Source organism: Anabrus simplex, chromosome 1, assembly GCF_040414725.1.
Source record: "Anabrus simplex isolate iqAnaSimp1 chromosome 1, ASM4041472v1, whole genome shotgun sequence".
Lineage (NCBI taxonomy): Eukaryota > Metazoa > Arthropoda > Insecta > Orthoptera > Tettigoniidae > Anabrus > Anabrus simplex.
Window position 1 is genome coordinate 1,687,927,226 of NC_090265.1, and position 22,792 is coordinate 1,687,950,017.

Below are 22,792 nucleotides of genomic sequence, written 5' to 3' on the forward strand. Positions count from 1 at the left end.
AACATAAATTCGCTTCTAGAGGGCAACAAGTTGGAAATAGGTACAGACCATCGCGGACATTTTTGTAGAGCTTTCTATGCTCTACAGTTCGTTCGCTTATACTTGGGGTCTATAGTTGAAAGTTCAGGGAGCGTAAGCCAAGAAAGGGAGTGACCGACCGACTGTTTTGTCCCTTTCTTCGTATTTACTGCACATAGTATAAGGAATACTGTGTTATTTCACGAGCTTCGAAAGATATCCAGAAATATAAGTTGTAGCACACATTCATGTTATTAATGTTATTGGTTTTACTTTCCACTAACTATTTTTACGTCGAGGCTGACGTATTTGAGCACCTTCAAATACCACCGGACTGAGCCAGAATCAAACCTGCCAAGTTGGGCTCAGAAGACGACTCAACACGGCTATTAGCACATAACAATAATTATAGAATTTTTTTTTACATTCATTCATTCATTCATTCATTCATTCATTCATTCATTTATATCTGACCCCCTTTTACCGCACCAGCCGTAATAATGGAGATATTCTAGAGTTTAAATCAAGCATTGCTGACGAGGGAGTATTGTTATGCCATCTATGGCTATGGTGGTTGTTGTTGCTGCTGCTGCTGCTGCCTTGAAGATGGTTTTCCGTGGTTTCCCATTTTCATACCAGACAAAATATGCTGGATCTATTCCTTAATTAAGGCCACGGCTGATTTCTTCCAACTCCTAGCACTTTCCTATCCCATCATCGCCATAAGACCTATAGGTGTCGGTGCGACGTAAAGCCAGTTGTAAAAAAAAGAGTAGAAAGGCTAATTGTCATATTGTACTCATTGCACCTACAGTCGAAACCGGTTATAAGGACTCTGAAGTGACTCCTAATTATCGGTCGTTATAGGCGATAGTCGCACAAACCGGTCTGTTCTTTTGTTGCTAAAAATATCATACCTGCACACTTACATCGTTAATTAACAAAATAAAGTGAAAACTCCGAAAGAAACAGGTACAGTATTTGTAGAGTGGAGCAGTAAGGATTTTTTTCTTCTTACACTGGACGTACAGCAATGATATGTCAGCAAAATATAAAATAATACGTGAGGAAAGAAGTAGCAGCAATCTGAATTGATCAGTAGTGTCGCACACGGACTTGGCTAATAAATGAGATATTATCTCTGTCCTTCCAAATTGTAGAAAATGTTGAGTGTGATACACCAAATTCCTTCGCGATGCCACCGTTTGTTTCCCCAATCACCATAAGGTATTATTTGTGACTTTTCTTCAATATTAAGCGTTTTCGCTTTACTTTGCGACATCTTCACAGCGATGCTTGTCTTGACTATTTATCAGACAGACTGATTTGAAATCTACAATCTACTGAAAATCGTAGTTTAAAAATAAGCTTTACATCGTTGACAACAATCCCCAAACGAGTAACAAACAAAAATTAACATTGGATGTTATAGTCGATATATTTCTCTGAAAATGTGATAATAATACGTCGTTTTTACAATATCTCGTAGTAAGCGATGTCGTACTTAGCGATTTCTGAAGACAATGCTTATATAGGATTTAGACGGGTTCGTGAGATTTTGCCGTTATATCCAATAAGTCGTTAAAAGCGTCGTCAAGTTCCAAGATATTAGAATGCAGGCTTTCAGCACAATTAGTCATTAAGAGTAAGTCGTCAACATATCCTAAAACTACTTACTACATTTCCATCAAACAGAATCCCTCCCTGCCACTTTATACCATTCAATAGATGATCTATATAAAGTATGAACAACACACATGAAATATGACAGCAATAATAATAATAATAATAATAATAATAATAATAATAATAATAATAATAATAATAATAATAATAATAATAATAATAATAATAATAATAATAATAATAACAATAATAATAATAATAATAATAATAATGTCCGCCTCTGTGGTGTAGTGGTTAGTGTGTTTAGCTGCCACACCTGGACCCCCGAGTTCCATTCCTGGCTCTGCCACGAAATTTGAAAAGCGGTACGAAGACTGGAACTGGATCCACTCAACCACGGGAGGTCATTTGAGTACAGGTGGGTTCATTTCCACCTCAGCCACCCTCGAAGTGGTTTCCGTACTTTCCTATTTCTCCTCCAGCCAAGTACCGGAATGGTACCTAACTTAAGGCCACGGCCGCCTCCTTCCCTCTTCCTTGTCTATCCCTTCCAAACTTCCCATCCCCCAACAATGGCCCTCTTCACCATAGTAAGTGAGGCCGCCTGGGCGAGGTATTGGTCCTCCTCCCCACTTGTATCCCAGACCAAATATCTCACGTTCTAGGACACTGCCCCTGAGGTGATAGAGGTGGAACTTCTAGGGGAGTCTGAGGAAAAATATAACCTTGGGCGTCAAACGGAATAAGAATATAAAGAAATAATAATAATAATAATAATAATAATAATAATAATAATAATAATAATAATAATAATAATAATAATAATATTTTCGTGAGGCTATTTCTAACCTGGTGGAGCCCATGTAAGGCAATCAATCAATCAATCAATCAATCAATCAATCAATCAATCAATCAATCAATCAATCAATACTGAACTGCATTTAAGGCAGTCGCCCAGGTGGCAGATTCCCTATTTGTTGTTTTCCTAGCCTTTTCTTAAATGATTTCAATGACATTGGTAAGTTATTCCAATCCCTGACTCTCCTTCCTAGAAATGAATATTTGCCCCAATTTGTCCTCTCGAATTCGAATGTTACTTTCATATTATGATCTTTCCTACTTTTAAAGACGCCACTCAAACTTATTCGTCTACTAATGTCATTCCACGCCATCCTTCCGCGGACAGCTCGGACAGTGTAATGAGTGTGGACGGCGTCCGGCGTGAAGAGGTAACTGCGTTTTATTGTTATGGAGGGTAGTACTGTACTTGTGTGGTGTTTTAGTTGCGAGAATGTTGGGATAACATAAACACCCAGTCCCCGAGACAAGGTAATTAACCATTTATAATTAAAATCCACGGACCCGGCGGGAATCGATCCCAGGGTCCTCTGAACTAAAGGCCACTACGCTGACAGTTCAGCCCAGAAGGCGGACTTTTCTCAACTCGAAAGAGTAGCGACATTTTGTTGCAGTCCTTCACCACGATTCTCACCAAACTCCTTGTATTTCAAGACACTTCCAAGTTGAAAATGCAGAAACCTTTGAGGTGAAATAATAAACCTACAAAGTGATATTCTGAATTCTCATTGCACCGAAGTTGGTCAGTGGTTGCAAAATAGGCTTCGTCTTACGATTGGCGACAGCTGGTCCGTGGTCCGACAGCTCTGCACTTCGACCGACCAACTGAGCAGAGGAGTGACGACGGCTCTACCGCGGATCTACACCCCTGTAGAGGGGCTGGTCCCCACTGTCGGCCGTCCTGAGAATGGTTGTCCGTGGTTTTCCATTCTCCTGCACTAAGGCGAATGCTGGGACAGTTCCTAGTATAGGCCCCGGCCGCCAACCCTCTCACCTTCACCGCACATTTCCTTCACCGTAACAAATAACCTGGCCTGAGAGAAGAATCCACTGCGTAGTAGCAGTAGTAGTAGTAACTTGGCGGATAAAAAGTGTTATCCAGTGTTGAGAAAATGCGCCATGAGACTCAACACCTACTATTTCTAAACGTGTATACCGGTGTTCTGAACCTAGAAGCATGTAAGTCTTCTTCTTCTTCTTTCTTAATCTGTTTACCCTCCAGGGTGATTTTTTCCCTCGGACTCAGCGAGGGATCCCACCTCTACCACCTCAAGGGCAGTGTCCTGGAGCGTGAGACATTGGGTCTGGAGATACAACTGGGGAGGATGACCAGTACCTCGCCCAGGCTGCCTCACCTGCTATGCTGAACAGGGGCCTTGGTGGGGGATGAGAAGATTGGAAGGAATAGACAAGGAAGAGGGAACGAAGCGGCCGTGGTCTTCAGTTAGGTACCATCCCGGCATCTGCCTGGAGGAGAAGTGGGAAACCACGGAAAACCACTTCCAGGATGGCTGAGGTGTGAATCGAACCCACCTCTACTCAGTTGACCTCCCGAGGCTGAGTGGACCCCGTTCCAGTATTCGTACCACTTTCCTAATTTTGTGGTAGAGCCAGGAATGGAACCCAGACGTCCGTGGTGGCAGCTAATCACACTAGCCACTACGCCAAAGAGGCGGACAAATGCTTAAATAAAATACAAATACAGGAGTAAGATACATCTTGGAAAATAATTCTTCCTACTTAAAAGGTTGCCTACCCATTTTTACAGGAACATCTATGTCATTATCACTTTGTACTTACGAGACTGATAATTTGAATACGTTTCATTCCTGCACATTTGGCGTGTTCTGTTAATTTATGTTTTAGTAACATTAAGTAGGAGTTCCATCACTTTCAATACGGAACTGGAAACTGACCTTTTTACAAGATTATAAATTTTCCTGTTGATAGTTATGTACTGTAGCTATGAAATGCAGGTGGTACGGTTACGGCAACTTTTGTTGTATACTAAGCATGCGCGCTTCATTGCGTCCTAGTTTACGTTTCAAATGAGGTGCGCTCGAAATGCCTACGCATTAGGAAATGCGGACTCCGCCCTGATCTGCTAGGAATGCCGCTACACATTTCTCAACTTCCGTAGTGGCTTGGCTTGTTCCTTTCATCTGAACGTAATAAAGCGATTATATCCAACATTTCCCTATCAGCTGAGTGATTCACTCGATTGTGGAAAGAGTAGGTCAAGGATAACCGTGCTGGCTGCAATCTAGCGCCATGCGAGCAAGGCTCGACTTTCAACACACCCAGTGGAACCTAGGCCTTGTTACCGCTGCCTTTTCTGAAGGGGCTCATTCACAATGAGGCCTGTGATACGGTCGCGCCTGCCTAAATAAACTTTCGGATCCCCTAAAATAAAATTATAAATGAAGTATAATTAAGTCATCATACATTAATCAATCCTGCTGTTCTATTCACTTCTTCCTTGTAGTCTTTACATCCGATCAAGCTTCTCAAACCTCGAAGTATGTCTTCCTTGGGTTTCCCCTTCCTTTCTTTCCTAGTATTTTTCCTTCAAAGACATTTACTAGGAAGTCATTGGGCCGATTGCAGAAACGGTGTTTAGACGATGCCTACGGTTAAATAATGCCTAAGTATGGCTGCCGCATTGCAGAGACATTATCACTTAGACACTGTCTAAAACCGATGTTCAACCGACCATGTTTAAACACTGTCGAGAACACTGTTTAACCTCAATTGAGAGGAGTGAATCACGATCAAAGGTTATGTACCTTTTGCTATGGGCTTTACGTCGCACCGACACAGATAGGTCTTATGGCGACGATGGGATAGGAAAGGCCTAGGAGTTGGAAGGAAGCGGCCGTGGCCTTAATTAAGGTAAAGCCCCAGCATTTGCCTGGTGTGAAAATGGGAAACCACGGAAAACCATTTTCAGGGCTGCCGATAGTGGGATTCGAACCTACTATCTCCCGGATGCAAGCTCACAGCCGCGCGCCTCTACGCGCACGGCCAACTCGCTCGGTAGGTTATGTACCATGAAACATGTAATGTGTATATGTTGAAACGATTCCGGGAAGAAAGGTTAGTCCGACCGCCTCTCTGGGGGTGGTCCACTGCGAAACCGCAGCAATTCATTTGATATGTACGGGGAGATAGAGCTTAAAATAAGATTTCGCTTTTCAAGAGACTTGTTTTTTGAGACTGACAAAGGGACACTCCGGCAACTGTCAACTTGAATACAATTCTTGGCAACCGATATATTTATTATACATGGGGTAATGTCCATCGAATTATAGGTGACTTCGACTACTGTACATAGCCTACATGTCAGAATTACTTGTCCGAATAGTCAGAGGGCTGTCACATACATCAACCGGGAGGGATTCACTTATATTTACTGCCAAGTAAAGACACATAATAGTGAAAACTAAAAGGTAGGTTTTATGTGGTTTTTATATATATTTTGTACAATCGTATAAGTTTTCGGCAACTATCAGATAGGAAAAGGCAAGTAGTGGTGATGGTGATGGTTATAGCTTAAAGGGTAGGACTGGGGAAGAAGAGCCGTGACCATAATAACAGCCCTAGTATTTGCCAGGTGAAAAATAGGGAAAATGTCCGCCTCTGTGGTGTAGTGGTTAGCTGCCACCCCCGGAGGCCCGGGTTCGATTCCCGGCTCTGCCACGAAATTTGAAAAGTGGTACGAGGGCTGGAACGGGGTCCACTCAGCCTCGGGAGGTCAACTGAGTAGAGGTGGGTTCGATTCCCACCTCAGCCATCCTCGAAGTGGTTTCCCGTGGTTTCCCACTTCTCCTCCAGGCGAATGCCGGGATGGTACCTAACTTAAGGCCACGGCCACTTCCTTCCCTCTCCCTTGCCTATCCCTTCCAATCTTCCCATCCCTCCAGAAGACCCTTGTTCAGCATAGCAGGTGAGGCCGCCTGGGCGAGGTACTGGTCATACTCCCCAGTTGTATCCCCGACCAAGAGTCTGAAGCTCCAGGACACTGTCCTCGAGGCGGTAGAGGTGGGATCCCTCGCTAAGTCCGAGGGAAAAACCGAACCTGGAGGGTAAACAGATGATGATGATGATGATGATGAAAAATAGGGAAAATACGGAAAACAATCTTCAGAGCTGCCGATGATGCGTTTCGAACCTATGATCTCCAGAATGCAAGCTACATCTATACATTCACCGTAACAACGCTATAATCAAAGCTACCCTTCCCCGTACGGTGGCGTGTCGCTTTAATGTCGGCTTTAGTGTCGATAATATTATGATATTAATTTCCACCGAAAGCGATTCTCTTATCTGTGGGCAAGTCATGCTCATGCTTAGCTGTATTTCAGTAGCGTGTAGGAAGACAAACAGCTGACTGGCGTTCGACGCGCGCACCGAAGAATTTCATTGTTCGCGACAAGCAACGAGTTGCATGAAAGATACTTCTATCTCCATTTTCAAACCAATATTGAAACTTTAAACGATGTCTAGTTAAACATCGGCTGAACATTGTTTACGCAATGGAAGATCGTGCTCGCTTTAGTCGTTGTTTAGGTAGACGTTGTCTAAGGCTTAAAACTAACCATCGTTTCTGCAGTCTGCCCATTATGTCTCCGGATATGATCTAAATGTTTTAACTTCTTTCTTTCCATATCATTTATCAGTCTCCGTTGCTCATTTCACTTCCTTTAGAACATCTCGATTCGTCTTTCATGAGTCCAGCATGCCCTCGTCATTTTCCTGCAAATCCACATTTCCGTTGCTTCCAATGAATCTCCTTCCTTTCTTCCAATAGTCCAGCTCTCACAACTCCACACAAAGGATTTTACAAAAGCCTTCCTTGTTTCAAAACCTTTATGGGTATTGTTTAAAATTTCTTTAATTTTGAAGGGCTTGTTTAGCAAAAGCTATTCTTTTAATTTCCTTGGTGCTTCTATTGTCTTCAGCTAAAATGCTTCCTAAGTAACAGAATTGTTGTACTAGTACTACTTTGGAATTTCCTACTCTTATGTTTGTATTAGAGATCCTCGGTGGCTCAGGCGGCAGCGCGCCGGCCTTTCACCGCTGGGTTCCGTGGTTCAAATCCCGGTCCCTTCATGTGAGATTTGTGCTGGTCAAAGCGGAGGCGGGACAGGATTTTCTCCGGGAACTCCGGTTTTCCCTGTCATATTTAATTCCAGCAACACTCTCGAATATTATTTCATTTCATCTGTCATTCATTACTCATTGCCCCAGAGGAGTGCGGCAGGCTTCGGCAGCCGGCACAATTTCTATCCTCGCCGCAAGATGGGGACTTCATTCATTCCATTCTTGACCAGGTCGAATGACTGGAAACAGGTTGTGGATTTTCATGTTTGTATTAGCTCCCCTGCCGTCTTTGCTCGCAACTAACATTTTGATTTTCTTACTCTTCATAAGTTTGTTATAAACACGTATAAAGTGTAAATGTAATTATAGCAGGTAGAAATAATGCAATATACTGTCATGCCATATGAACAAAGGGATTATTCGTATACCGGGCGAGTTGGCTGTGCGTTTAGGGGCGCGCAACTGTGAGCTTGCGTCCGGGAGATTGTGGGTTCGAGCCCCACTGTCGGCAGCCCAGAATATGGTTTTCCGTTGTTTCCTATTTTCACACGAGGCAAATGCTGGGGCTGTACCGTAATTATGGCCACGGACGCTTCCTTCCCATTCTTAGGCCTTTCGTATCCTATCGTCGCTATAATAGCTATCTGTGTCGGTGCGACGTGAAACCAATCCTAAAAGAAATCGCTATTGTATAATAATAATTTAATTATTATAGCGTGTAGCCTCCGGAGGCGCCTGGTACAGGTCTTGCGAGTTGATGCCCTATGGGTGACCAGTGTGTCTGTGAGGTTGGGGCCCTACCTATGATGAATTCCAATGCTGAAGACGTCACAAACACCCAGTCGGGAATCGAACCCGGCACCCCTTGGATCAAACACCAGCACGCTAAGCATTTAGCAATGGAGCCGCGCATTCGTCATTGTAGGATTATTAATATTAATTCATGTTTAATAGGTTTTATTTGACTTGCTCCGTGGTTTAATGGCCAGGCAGCTGAACTGCTAAACATGCACCACTTGGATTGTCGTACGTAACTTTATTTGTTGCCGGCCTGAGTGGCTCAGACGGTTAAGGCGCTGGCCTTCTAACCCCAACTTGGCAGGTTCGATCCTGGCTCAGTCCGGTGGTATTTGAAGGTGCTCAAATACGACAGCCTCGTGTCGGTAGATTTACTGGCACGTAAAAGAACTCCTGCGGGACTAAATTCCGGCACCTCGGCTTCTCCGAAGACCGTAAAGTAGTTAGTGGGACGTAAAGCAAATATCATTATTATTTATTATAACTTTATTTGCTTTGTTTTTTGTTTCAGTAACTACAGAACAAGTCCGCCTCTGTGGTGTAGTGGTTAGTGTGATTATCTGCCAACCCCGGAGACCAGAGTTCGATCCCCGACTCTGCCACGAAATTTTTTAAGAAGTGGTACGAGGGCTGGAACGGGGTCCACTCAGCATCGGGAAGTTAATTGAGTAGAGGTGGGTTCGATTCCCACCTCAGCCATCCTGGAAGTGGTTTTCCGTGGTTTCCCACTTCTCCTCCAGGAAAATGCCGGGATGGTACCTAACTTAAGGCCACGGCCGCTTCCTTCCCACTTCCTTGTCTATCCCTTCCAATCTTCCCGTTCCCCCCCCCCCCCACAAGGCCCCTGTTCAACATAGCAGTTGAGGCCGCCTGGGCGAGGTACTGGTAATCCTCCCCAGTTGTATCCCAGACCCAGAGTCTGAAGCTCCAGGACACTGCCCTTGAGGCGGTAGAGGTGGGATCCCTTGCTGAGTCCGTGCGGAAAACCGACCCTGGAGGGTAAACAGATTAAGAAAGAGAGAGAAAGAAAGAACTACAGAAGTATATTCTCTAACCGATATCGAAGTCTCGGCTATAATAATTCATTCGATTACAACGCAGAAATATATACCAACAAAATTAAATAAAAACTGTTAAAAAATGTTTGAAAAATATAAAACCTCACAAGTCTAACTTTCCTCAAAAAGAGCTCGTTCGAAACTGACTTGACTGATTGTTGTCACACCAACTTCTTGCTGGCATTGTTGTTGAATAAATGTGTAACGACAGTTACATGTTCTGCAAAATTTGAGGACAATACGATCTCAGGTGTACTACACAGCAAGAAGGTATCATTTACTAAGTAAAACATGACATTCTGGTAACAGTTTTCATTGCTATAATTTTTTCTATAATTTGGTGAGGTCTTTTGTGAGGAACGTGTCACGGTGTTGCGAGGGACGGCGAAGGCAAGCATTGTTTACAACTGTGCTGTGTCATGAACACAATTATAGTAACTGCTGCTAGATACAACCAAGTAGCTATTCCTCTACGTACAAATTATAAGATTTTTTTTTATTTCGACTGATTCTACAAAAAAAAATTCTTTTGCTATTTGCTTTACGTCGCATCGACACAGATAGATCTTATGGCCACGATGGGATAAGAAAGGCCTAGGAATTGGAACGAAACAATTAAGGTACAGTCCCAGGATTTGCCTGGTGTGAAAATGGGAAACCACGGAAAACCATCTTCAGGGCTGCTGACAGTGGGGCTCGAACCCACTATCTCCGGATTACTGGATACTGGCCGCACTTAAGCGACTGCAGTTATCGAGCTCGGTAAAAGTTATCTTCTTGCGTAAGTCGGGAATATTTCAGGGTGGATCATCTGCCTTGCAAACTTATTATTTCAACTTGCCCCAAATGTAGGCCGTGACATCCGGAAAGTAGAAAGGGTATGGTAATGAAGTTTCGCAAGATATAGATGGTAAGAACAGTTATAAGAATTTCAACGATCTAGCTGCACAGGTTTCAGAAACATGGACGAGATACGGTACTTCATCTTTCGTTAGTGAAGGAACGTATTACAAGGCGAGCGCTCTGAATCGTTTTAAATGTGTATGTTAAACAGATACCCGATGGTTGTTGATAGGTGATATAAATTTCAGATACACGGAGTGGTATTATTCCTGCATTCTCATAGGCAGGGGCGTAATGTTAGGGCCTGCAGGGCTCGCAATGCAAACGGTCCTGGGCCTTTAAGGGGCCCCGCGATTTATAACGAAAAAGTCATGTCACTCTGCACGGAAATTAACTGGGCGATTTTGTAGAGACCGGGCGAGTTGTCCGTGAGTTATACTGATTATACCAAGCTATTTGACTCTGTGGATCACAACAAACTTTTACGGAAATTATCCTATTGAGGATTCTCTAAAAGTACGAAATTGTTTGTGTCATACCTTCATAATCGCCAGCAATATGAATACGATATGTCCACCTTCTACACTCGGTCTGGTGTTCCCCAAGGTTCGAGCCTCGGCCCTTCGTTATTCTTATTGCTGATCAATGACTTCTCATTCTGTTTAACTCATTAAAATATTATACTTTTCGTCGGTGATGTAAATCATTTTAAAATAATTCAGTCACTATAAGATTGTATACAGGAAGACCTCTATAGTGTTTTAGAATGCTGTAAAGTAAATCGTTTGTACTTCAACATTAATAAATGCTCTGTTATTACATTTACTGGAAAGAAGGCATAAGTAAGGTTTTAATATTCGCTTTCAAACACATATCTTCGTGTAGTGAATTCTACTAGGGACTTAAGTGTACCTTTTGATTCAAAATATGCTTTCTTTTCTTACACATATGATTTGGTTGCTCTAGCATATAGAATGTTAAGTTTTACTACACGGTGTTCTCAGGACTTCACTAACCCGAATATTATCACGCTACTGCTCAACTAATTTTTAAAAAGCAGGCTGGAATATGCTACCGTGATTTGGAATCTTTGGCGCTCAAAGTACAAAGTAGCTATTGAAATAGTGCCGAGTAATTTTAAGAAATTTCTTCAGTACAAAATTGCAGAAAATTACCCGAAGTATGACAACTACCTCGAAATGCTTCCATCATTTCCTTTTAAGATTCTAGCCAGTAGACGAATAATAGCTCTTTTCATTACCTATAAATTGTTTAATAATCTTGTTGATAGTCATGTTTAATTCAGAATGTAAATCACAAGTTCCTTTTTCTTCTGTGCGACATAATTCACATCATTCCAATTATCACGACGTAGAACTGAACATCATAAACATTCACCTTTGCTTAAGAGCCTTAAAATATATAATGACTTTTGTGTCGTGTATGGCATTGACATATTTTCTTATATATTATTTTTCTAATCATCTTGCAAAGGAATAGTTACGAGACATTGAAAATACTTTAATTTCATAATTGTTTTTTTTTTCAAATAATGGGAATACTTACAGAATGTGTAATTAACCCCTAATCAGCCCGTGCCATTCCCGAACACATATAGTAGAAAAACTGATATTAGCAGTTGCAATCCAAACGAAGGGGGTCAGTCATTGACCCCAGTGCCATTTGTTGGACCAAACTCTCATATGGTTGGTTCATTTACTGTACTTTAAGAAATTGTGTCATTGGTTTATGATGGATACTCCGTGGATTGATGAAAACAAGAGGCTCGGGTGACAGTCCATTGTTGTGTCATTCCTATTCTTGGACGTGTATCTGGGACAACAAATATTCTGTGGGCTGACAAAAGTGAGAACGTCCGGTGACAATTGTTTGTGGCGTTATTGTTGTATTTTAATGTGTAGGTGGGAAAGTGAGTCAGTCAGTAAATAGTGCTGCAAGTAGTTCTGTTTTCATCTCGTGTTAAAAATGGCCAAGACTGACTGAGGAAGGAATTGATGAGGGACTCTAAATCTCGGACTGGACTGTGAAATTCGTTGCAATTTACGTGATAGTTCATCCAGTGTTCAAGAATGCCCTGATTGAGAGGTAACGGTTGCTAGGGAGTCGGACGAAACTGATGAACGTATGGACATTAAAAAAAAGTCTTATTCGTAGACTCGCTCATATCAGAGTTCATAGTTTTTGGACATCACGGAAATTTTAAGGCACAAACATACACTGACTGACAGAGCAAATGCAACACCAAGAAGGAGTGGTCAGAACTTTATGCCAATTGCAGGGTAGACTGACGTCACTGAGGTATGCTCATGATGTGAAATGCGCCGCTGTGCTGCGCACGTAGCGAACGATAAATGGGACACGGCGTTGGCGAATGGCCCACTTCGTACCGTGATTTCTCAGCCGACAGTCATTGTAGAACGTGTTGTCGTGTGCCACAGGACACGTGTATAGCTAAGAATGCCAGGCCGCCGTCAACGGAGGCATTTCCAGCAGACAGACGACTTTACGAGGGGTATGGTGATCGGGCTGAGAAGGGCAGGTTGGTCGCTTCGTCAAATCGCAGCCGATACCCATAGGGATGTGTCCACGGTGCAGCGCCTGTGGCGAAGTTGATTGGCGCAGGGACATGTGGCACGTGCGAGGGGTCCAGGCGCAGCCCGAGTGACGTCAGCACGCGAGGATCGGCGCATCCGCCGCCAAGCGGTGGCAGCCCCGCACGCCACGTCAACCGCCATTCTTCAGCATGTGCAAGACACCCTGGCTGTTCCAATATCGACCAGAACAATTTCCCGTCGATTGGTCGAAGGAGGCCTGCACTCCCGGCGTCCGCTCAGAAGACTACCATTGACTCCACAGCATAGACGTGCACGCCTGGCATGGTGCCGGGCTAGAGCGACTTGGATGAGGGAATGGCGGAACGTCGTGTTCTCCGATGAGTCACGCTTCTGTTCTGTCAGTGATAGTCACCGCAGACGAGTGTGGCGTCGGCGTGGAGAAAGGTCAAATCTGGCAGTAACTGTGGAGCGCCCTACCGCTAGACAACGCGGCATCATGGTTTGGGGCGCTATTGCGTATGATTCCACGTCACCTCTAGTGCGTATTCAAGGCACGTTAAATGCCCACCGCTACGTGCAGCATGTGCTGCGGCCGGTGGCACTCCCGTACCTTCAGGGGCTGCCCCGTGCTCTGTTTCAGCAGGATAATGCCCGCCCACACACTGCTCGCATCTCCCAACAGGCTCTACGAGGTGTACAGATGCTTCCGTGGCCAGCGTACTCTCCGGATCTCTCACCAATCGAACACGTGTGGGATCTCATTGGACGCCGTTTACAAACTCTGCCCCAGCCTCGTACGGACGACCAACTGTGGCAAATGGTTGACAGAGAATGGAGAACCATCCCTCAGGACACCATCCGCACTCTTATTGACTCTGTACCTCGACGTGTTTCTGCGTGCATCGCCGCTCGCGGTGGTCCTACATCCTACTGAGTCGATGCCATGCGCATTGTGTAACCTGCATATCGGTTTGAAATAAACATCAATTATTCGTCCGTGCCGTCTCTGTTTTTTCCCCAACTTTCATCCCTTTCGAACCACTCCTTCTTGGTGTTGCGTTTGCTCTGTCAGTCAGTGAAATTTATTTTGCCATTTTGACAGTAAAAGTAATTGTGCACAGTGGCGGCAAGCACGTAATACCAGAACTGAATTCTGATAATATTTTTTCCTAACGAAGAACATTTCATTGAAAAACTGGTTTCTTGACATCAAATTTCATGAAAACCATTATGAGGAGTGTCTGTTCGAAAAGTGCCATTTTCACTTCAAAAAAATATATGTTTTGTCCACATGTATTACAGTAAGGTAAGGGGCCAATATTTCGTCCCCTTAGAAGATTTGGACTTGTAGAAATTCGGAAATTTTATGGAATATTACTGAATATATTCTCCACTTACGGGAAAGTTACAATGAAACTGTTATAACGTAAGGTAGTCAATATTTGACATAAACACTACAAAAACTAAACCAAAAATATGTTCGTAATTTCGTCCCCCACCAAATTTATGAAAATTACCATTAATTTTAATATATGTATCCTTTATAATCTTACCAAACCCTTTCGCTATAATGGATTATATGAAGGTCATTTATGAAAAAATATTTTCTTGGTTTTTGTTTTTAATATTATCTTTAAGCATTGCTCGTAGGATGTTAAACGCTTTACTTGCACGTTTGTAACCCGTTATCTTGTCCCTTACTGCCTTAATAGCCTTTTTCATAGCCTCCTTATCCCACTGCTTGCCTTTTCCCATCTGAAAATAATAATAAACTTCATAAATAACAAATAAAATGAAGGGGACGAAATTACGAACATTCCCTGATTTATTATAAAGTCCGCTACATTAACTCACTGTAACGATTACATGCTAGAAACTACGCCACATGACTGAAATGCAGTCCAGTATTTCATACACATATCAGTGTTAACTCTAGGAATAGAAGGCTCTTAATTTGAATGCTGCACTAACTCAGTTCAGGATGAAAAATGAATCCTCCTTGTACACAGAAACTAAACGTAGTGCATACAAACATCTCTCACAATAAGGCAAAGGGATGAGACTACGCGTGTGTTCGCGGCTAAACGTTAGCTACCAACCGTGTTAACTGGAAATCCCTAGAGGGGGACGAAATTAGGTGCGGGGACGGAATTTGGCTCCCATATATTAGTTAAATATTATCTCTTGCCATGAGCAATCCAGACCAGGAAGATGTAATTCCTGAAAATTTGCGCCAAACCCGATCATGGCAACGTTCCTCGTGTCTTTTATTTTACACTTTCTCACAACTTTCTTAAGGTTTAAATTGCACCTTTGGAACATGCACTTATCATATCATAACCGAAAGAGTATTATGCTTTAATTTCCTGATTACGACTTTTAAGGTAATGTATAATTTGTGTGGCTTAGCAAACAAAACATGCCTGGAAATTGGAGGTCAGTTGTTGACCCCAGGCATTTGTGTTTACCGATGTAACACTTAGCATTGGTAAGCGACTGGTAGTAAATTTCTCTTTCCCATACCTTGTACCTATACCAAGGAGGTACTTTTAATGGATGCTCCAACAAAATGAGTTTACAGATGGAAAAAGGATAAAGGTAAAATGAAATAATTGCCTTAAATCATCGAAATTAAATTCTGTCAGTAAGTAAAGGGCGAAAAGAGTATTCCTTCTAAGGGTTCCAAGAGATAGAAAGATCTGCGGAGTAGCTACATGAAGGTTATGAGACGTGTAAACAATGCGGACGTGTGTGGACTTGTTCTACATTACCGCGGCCAAAGGTCAGATTCCAGTCAGCTTATTAAAATTCGTAACGGACCAGGCCGCAAGGATATCTGCGACACCACCCACCAGCACATGCTTTGGAGATCTGTCAAACCAACGTCTACGGTAGGTTTGGTGGTTATTTTTACCACAAAGTTTGAAGGGAGAAATATATAGTACATTGCCACCACCACCACCACCACCACCACCACCACCACCACCACCACCACCACCACCAAGTCTGGTTTAAAGCCTGCCCAGTTCAGAATGTGACATTGTTATCAGATTTCCAAACATACGATGGCTGAGAAGACTGAAATTCTGTGTCACGAGAGAAAGAAATACTTACGTTAACAAGACAAACAGAAAGTGCAACAGGCGTTAATTAATGGTTTAGTAATAATTAACTCATAATAAACACGAAATTTAATGCAGAGCAAACTTAACAGCTAGATCCTCCTTAAGTGATGTCTGTTAGTGTCATCAGCCCAAAGGCTGGTTGGATCTTCAAATAGCACCACGAAAGGCTATGCAGTTACATGGAAACTGCAAAAATCAATGGCAGAGCCCAATTAAGGCCTACTAGGCAAGATGGGGAGTGAAATAGTTTGCCATTGCTTTCCTCACTGGAGCAGATGGTGCTACTGCAGCACGACTGATCCTATGAACAACAACTTTCATAACACTCAAGACACAGTTTGTGTTCCAATGTCAGTACTAAGCACTTCCCATACCCCAGCAGCTTCTATATTGTTACAGCCATGGATGAGACTTCAGTGGAAACTACACTTTGCTCTGGCCTGTGCCAAGAGACGGATACAAAAGTACTGCATCCCTCAAGAAATGGCAACAGGCGGGTCCTTAAGTGCAATAACCAATAAAAGAATTAACGCACTGTTGAACACATTATTTCTGGGTTTGTGGCTACGAAATAATTGAAAATAAAACACACATATCGATGCGATCAAGTGTAAATTAAGAGAATCGTTATGAAGTAAGTATATTAAAAACAAAAGCAATATTTACTCCCGTATTGTTTTATATTTTTTTGAAAAAAAACTCCGTCTTGTCCGCCTCTGTGCTGTAGTGTTTAGTGTGGTTAGCTGCCACCCCCGAAGGCCCGGGTTTGATTCCCGGCTCTGCCACGAAATTTGAAAAAAGTGGTACGAGGGCTGGAACGGGATCCACGCAGCCTCGGGAGGTCAACTGGGTAGAGATGGGTTCGATTCCCACCTCAGCCATCCTGAAAGTAGTTCTCCGTGGTTTCCCACTTCTCCTCCAGGCAAATGCCGGGATGGTACCTAACTTAAGGCCACGGCCGCTTCCTTCCCTCTTCCATGTCTATCCCTTCCAAACTTTCCATCCCCCCCGCAAGGCCCCTGTTCAGTACAGCAGGTGAGGCAGCCTGGGTAGGCACTGGTCATCCTCCCCAGTTGTATCCCCCTACCCAGAGTCTGAAGCTCCAGGGCACAGCCCTTGAGACCGTAGAGGTGGGATCCTTCACTGAGTCCGAGGGTAAATCCCACCCTGGATGGTAAGTAGATAAAGAAGAAATCCGTATTGAATTAAGGGTGCGTAAATAATGCGAGAAAAATACCGGTGCAATGTGTGTCATAGTAACGCACATTGATGCAATTTCTGTACAGTCATACTGTACAGTATACAGGGTGTAACAATAATGAACGACCAAACTTTCAGGACGCATACCTCAATGTAAAAGAAGAAAATATGTTATATGGGCATGGGTCTGGAAACGCTTTACTCCCATGTTAGAACTCTACACAGTACATTAATTATGGGAAACACGCAGATATAGAACGTACCAGCATACCACATACAATTCTGTCTTAATATGAAAAGTTCAGAATGACTTCCGATAATAATGATACTGTACATCCATACGCAATAAACCAGGGATACATCAGCGCATATGGGAATCAGTGAAAAGCTGTGATTTATGCATGTATCATTGCTAACGAAGGCATTTTGAACCCTAAGCAAGAAGTGTATGTGGAATGCTGATAGGTTCTGTTCCTGTTAATTGAATTCAATGTAAAAATGAAATCTACGAATATAAATACACTAGCTGATGTACTCGTGCTTCATTACGGAATTCTCAGGAAGACTGTCTTTGTGGTTTGTCCAACTAAAGTCAACATAGGTCGTTACAATGACCTCATTACGAATGTAGCGATTAAAAGCAATGTTATCATATAAAATACTCGATCAAATGAAAAATCGCACTTTTGCTCACTTTTAAACGAACAGTACTACGGTGCCAATCTAACAGTCCAAAATTTCCTGTGCTGGAATGACCAGGCCTTAGACAGCCGCGTACACTCCTCTGCTATTATTTCGTTAGATGTGCACACTGCTCATTTTAGCCAGTGCATCAGAGTAGGGTTTGAATGGATGGAATGCTATGATGAACCAGTGCGTTACGTACTATTTAGTTTTCTTACGACTCTGTGATATTAGGACATCTTATAAACTTATTTATAGCGTAGACTATAGTTCCTTATCCCCAACTTTACAGACCGATTTTCATTCAATTCTGTTTACTCATTTTCTCGTGACTCGGCGCTGATATGCACTTAGGAAAAAGAATCCACAGTCATGAATATGTCTGTTATCACAGCCGTTACGGTAAAAATGTATAAGACATAAATGATATGAAATTAAGTACCACAATATATAACTTTAGTTATGTACTATTTATCGATAGAGCCACTAATAACATAAAATCTTGAAAATTAAATTTTAGGCCTTCCCCTAAACTACCATTTCAGTCAACATGAACAAATCATTTATGGCCTAGATTGTAGCGACTTATCCTTCTACTTTACGTATTGATTTTCATTAAATTATCTTCAACCGTTTTCTCGTGATGCACGTACATACACACATACATACATACATACAGACAGACAGACAGACAGACAGACAGACAGACAGACAGACAGACAGACAGACAGACAGACAGACAGACAGACAGACAGACAGACAGACAGACAGACAGACAGACAGACAGACAGACAGACAGACAGACAGACAGACAGACAGACAGACAGACAGACAAAATCACGGAAAATTAAAAAGTGCATTTCCTTGTTACTTTGGACACTGCCAATACAGAAATACAATTCTTTTTAAATTCTGAGCAATGTACAGACAAAACACTTAGTTTATATAAATAGATATATAGATTGTGCTATGAACGTTGGGATAATATATATCCAAAGATAAGGGACGAAATGTAAGGAAAAACAATCTGAACTAGAAAATAATTTACAAAATTTGATGTATTAAAAAGAGTACAAAACGAGATGACTGTAAAAATCTTGTAAAACATAAAAAAGTCATATAAATTATGACAGAAGGTACTGATCGCTTGAGGGCAAAGTTTGGAGACTTCATAACTGTTTACAAAGCAAGCATTTTACTATACATGGTAACCCAGGAGGAATGGCCAGTATTCAGGGATATGACAGAAACGATCATTTGAAAGAAAAGAAAATCATATGGACATACGCCCTGTTCCGAATGGTTTGCGAGAGAGAGAACAGATTTCATGTAATTTGTTTCTGAGCTAGTGGCGCGTACGTATGCGTTTTACCCACCCAACCTCTTTAACGCTTTGAAATGGGTACAAGTTTTTCGCATGTAATGTTCGCCATACTGGTTAGGACTACGTTGCACCACTTCAACAATGTGTTGCTGTTCCTGTACAGGTTGTCCAACTACACGTTCACAAAAAAAAAAAAATGGAAACTTGGAAGAATACCTGTTTCATGCAATACGCTGAAAACTCTGGTAAACAATCTACGATCAGGAATTTGACGTCTCGGAAAGCGCCAACGGTATTCCTCATCATCAACAGCTATACTATCGCTGAAGCTGTAAACATACACCATACCTGCTAATTCTTCATTAGTTTAGATGTGTGGCTTGTAAAAACACGGTCAACCGATGCTTCTCTTTGATACTCTCTCACTCCCTCGCACTACCTCACTCATAACACACCACGGACAACTGCACGTTCAGTGGGCTAATTTAATGGTAGAAAGGCATCTCGAGCAAAGAGATTGAAAGCAACGAGGTAGGTTGGGCCAGAATAAAACGTCAAAGAGGTTCGTTGGGTAAGACTCATACGTGCACGCCACTCGTCCAAAAACAAATGTGCATTAAATGTGTTCTATCTCGAAAATCATTCGGAAAAACGCATATGTCCATATGAAGGTTTTTGTTTCAAATGATCGTTTCTGTTATATCCCCGAATAATGACCATTTCTCCCGGGACATCCAGTATAATTATGTATGTATTGATGTAAATATGACTTGTAAATAAAGTGACATTTATTTGTAAATCCGGCATCATGGTACCACTTATGACTGATGGATAAATATAATTATTCTAGACATTTTCGCCGTGTGCTCTCACACACTACACAAAATCATAGTCCCGATCCTCTTCATTACAAAGATGTTCTCATTAAGATCAGCAGCACAGTAAGAGCTAAATAAGTTTATTTTTCTTTGGTTGGGATATGTAGGTGAGAGCGGCACAGGGAATTTTTACCAGTGATTTTTACCAGTGACTCATTTGGACCAAATTTCTTTCACAGTTGGAAAAGAACTAATTGTAGCGTCGAGTAATAGGAACTAAGTACTCTACGAGGCTCCTCTCACAAAGGAAGGGCACGTATCCGGGAATCGCCGATCTTACTAAATTTTGCACATACGTTATATGAGCCAAGAGTAACATACTTCTTTCGGAAATTAACTTGTGCGACCAACAGAAAGGTTAAAGTTCGTATGTTAGAATTAGCGCGCTCGGCTACGCAGGCCGCTAAACCTTACCCTAACCGCAACTCTCACTCTCCCAACAGCTGATTTGAGGCCACTCTGACATACGCTTATAGTCATTGTATGGGACAAGTGTTCGCATAATGGTAATCAACATAGGAAAAGTTATTTTGCGTTGGAAGAAAAATATGGAAAATGTGATATTAAGCCCTTATCCTCCCTTCGTTAAGTGTGGTTGGTGTAGAGCCTCTTTGTGCTCTAGGCATTCCTACCACGAGCGTTACTGTTGCAGAAGCTATAAGGAGTAACTTACTTTTGTGAGTAACGTCCCTTGTTATACTGATTAACCTTTGTCTTCACCATAACAGTTTTATTCTGTTACCTTTATTGACCCACAATCAATGCAGGAATTATATTATTCCTCTTAATGTCGATACATCATTTTCACGACGTCCTACACAATTAGATAGAAAAGAAAATCAGTGACGCGGTTCCTCGACGAGTGAACCCAGGACACGACACAGTCCTCCGTAGGCATGTGCGTCAATTCAAACGTGTGAACTTCAACGCTTTCTGTAGGTCGCATAATTTAATTTCGGAACAAAAGGTTTGGGCCATTGTATTATTCTTGGCTCATTTAACGTGTATGCAAAATTTACATAAGATCCGTGATTCCAATCCTTTTTCAGTACAGATAAGAACGTGCAAGTAATATCAACATGGAAACAACAAAAATAATCAAAACGAAACGAGATAAAGAGTACTTAGCAATAGAAAATTGTAGGTTTAGTGAAGAGAATTGATTGAACGGTGTCGCAGTATGCGGCAAAGAAAGCAGTACTGAAATAACAAACATGTTCTGAGCGTGCAGGGTGACGACGGCAACACGTATCTAACAGCGTTGATGTAGAATTTGTTGAAGATGTGGAACCTAACATCTCACACATTGTTCATAACTGGTCCCGGGATGTTTTGTTAGTAATTGGTTAGATTGCAAACTTATTTCGTTATTAGGAAATGTTGACTAGCCCGTTCTTCCTTTACGTAGCAAGAGTAACATAAATTCCAGGGGTTCTGATGAGCCGTACCCAGGGCCGAATTTAACTACTGCAACGCCTTTGGGCGCAAATATACGTTGTATTTGCGCACCCCTTCCTTAAATTTGATCATACAAAACTGCAATAACTGAATATTGCAATGAAAATAAATCAGTATTTTCAAGAATTGATAAAATGGTAATTGCTATTTAACATGCAAAGAATAATTATAACAAAGAATGCTTGTCCTGGAAAAGTAAAGTTCGTCATTACTTAACAGTGATCAAACCGGAAGATCTTTATGCTTCAGAAACACTCAATTTACATCATAAAAAGTTAAAGGAACAATTACGGAGTAAAGAAAAGAAAGTCACGTAAAAAATTAAATTTGGAACACATTACCCCAAACCCAACTCGGAAATATATTTTAAAATATCTAAACTTAGTGACACAATGAGACTGCGACGAATTCAATTTTTAAGTCATTTCAAAATTATTAATAACACCAGACTTAGTTATCGAATACACACATTTTTGCAAATCAAACGTACGAGATAATAATAGTATAGGCAAGTAGAAAAAGTCTTCACTGAATTAGGATCAACAAATCTGCAGGATAGAAATGTAATCAGGAAAATTGTTCACACAAGGGGATTTGACGAAGATGAGAAGAAAACAACACGATATACTTGGCCAGAGGAATAGAATTTACAACAATCGATGAAGGTGAAGAACTACTGAGCTAGGAGGAAAGCTCAACAAATGTTGATTCAGTATGGTCCTAAGTGACCCATTCACTCAGAGGAAGTTTAAATAATACAGCAGAATGCCTCCAAGGTAAAATATCAACCATTAATACAATTAAATAATAATAATAATAATGATTGTTCCGAGGTATATGTGGAACAGCAGAGGTGAAAGAAGGTGCTGGGATGAATAGGTCTCCACTTACGAAATTGAAGTTAATTTAAAATTTAACAAAGGTTATATTTTCTTTTTAAGATCAAGAAATAACAATTATGACAGGTACTCAGTACATATCAACAAATTAAGAATGTACAATTGCAATTTATTAATGGATTTGGGCTTCGAGCCCCCAGGCACGCAATCCTTGAGCAATGAGCCCAACTTTACATATGAACAAAGTTCAACAAAGGGGCAGAAAACCCCAATCATGCCAAGGAGCACTAGCTCCCAATTACCCAGTTAAGCCTGCTCGGGGCACACAGAAACCAAATTTAAGAAAGAGCAACCTGCTCACAAAGTTCAAGCCTATTCAAAGGCCACACCAAACTCAACCTTCA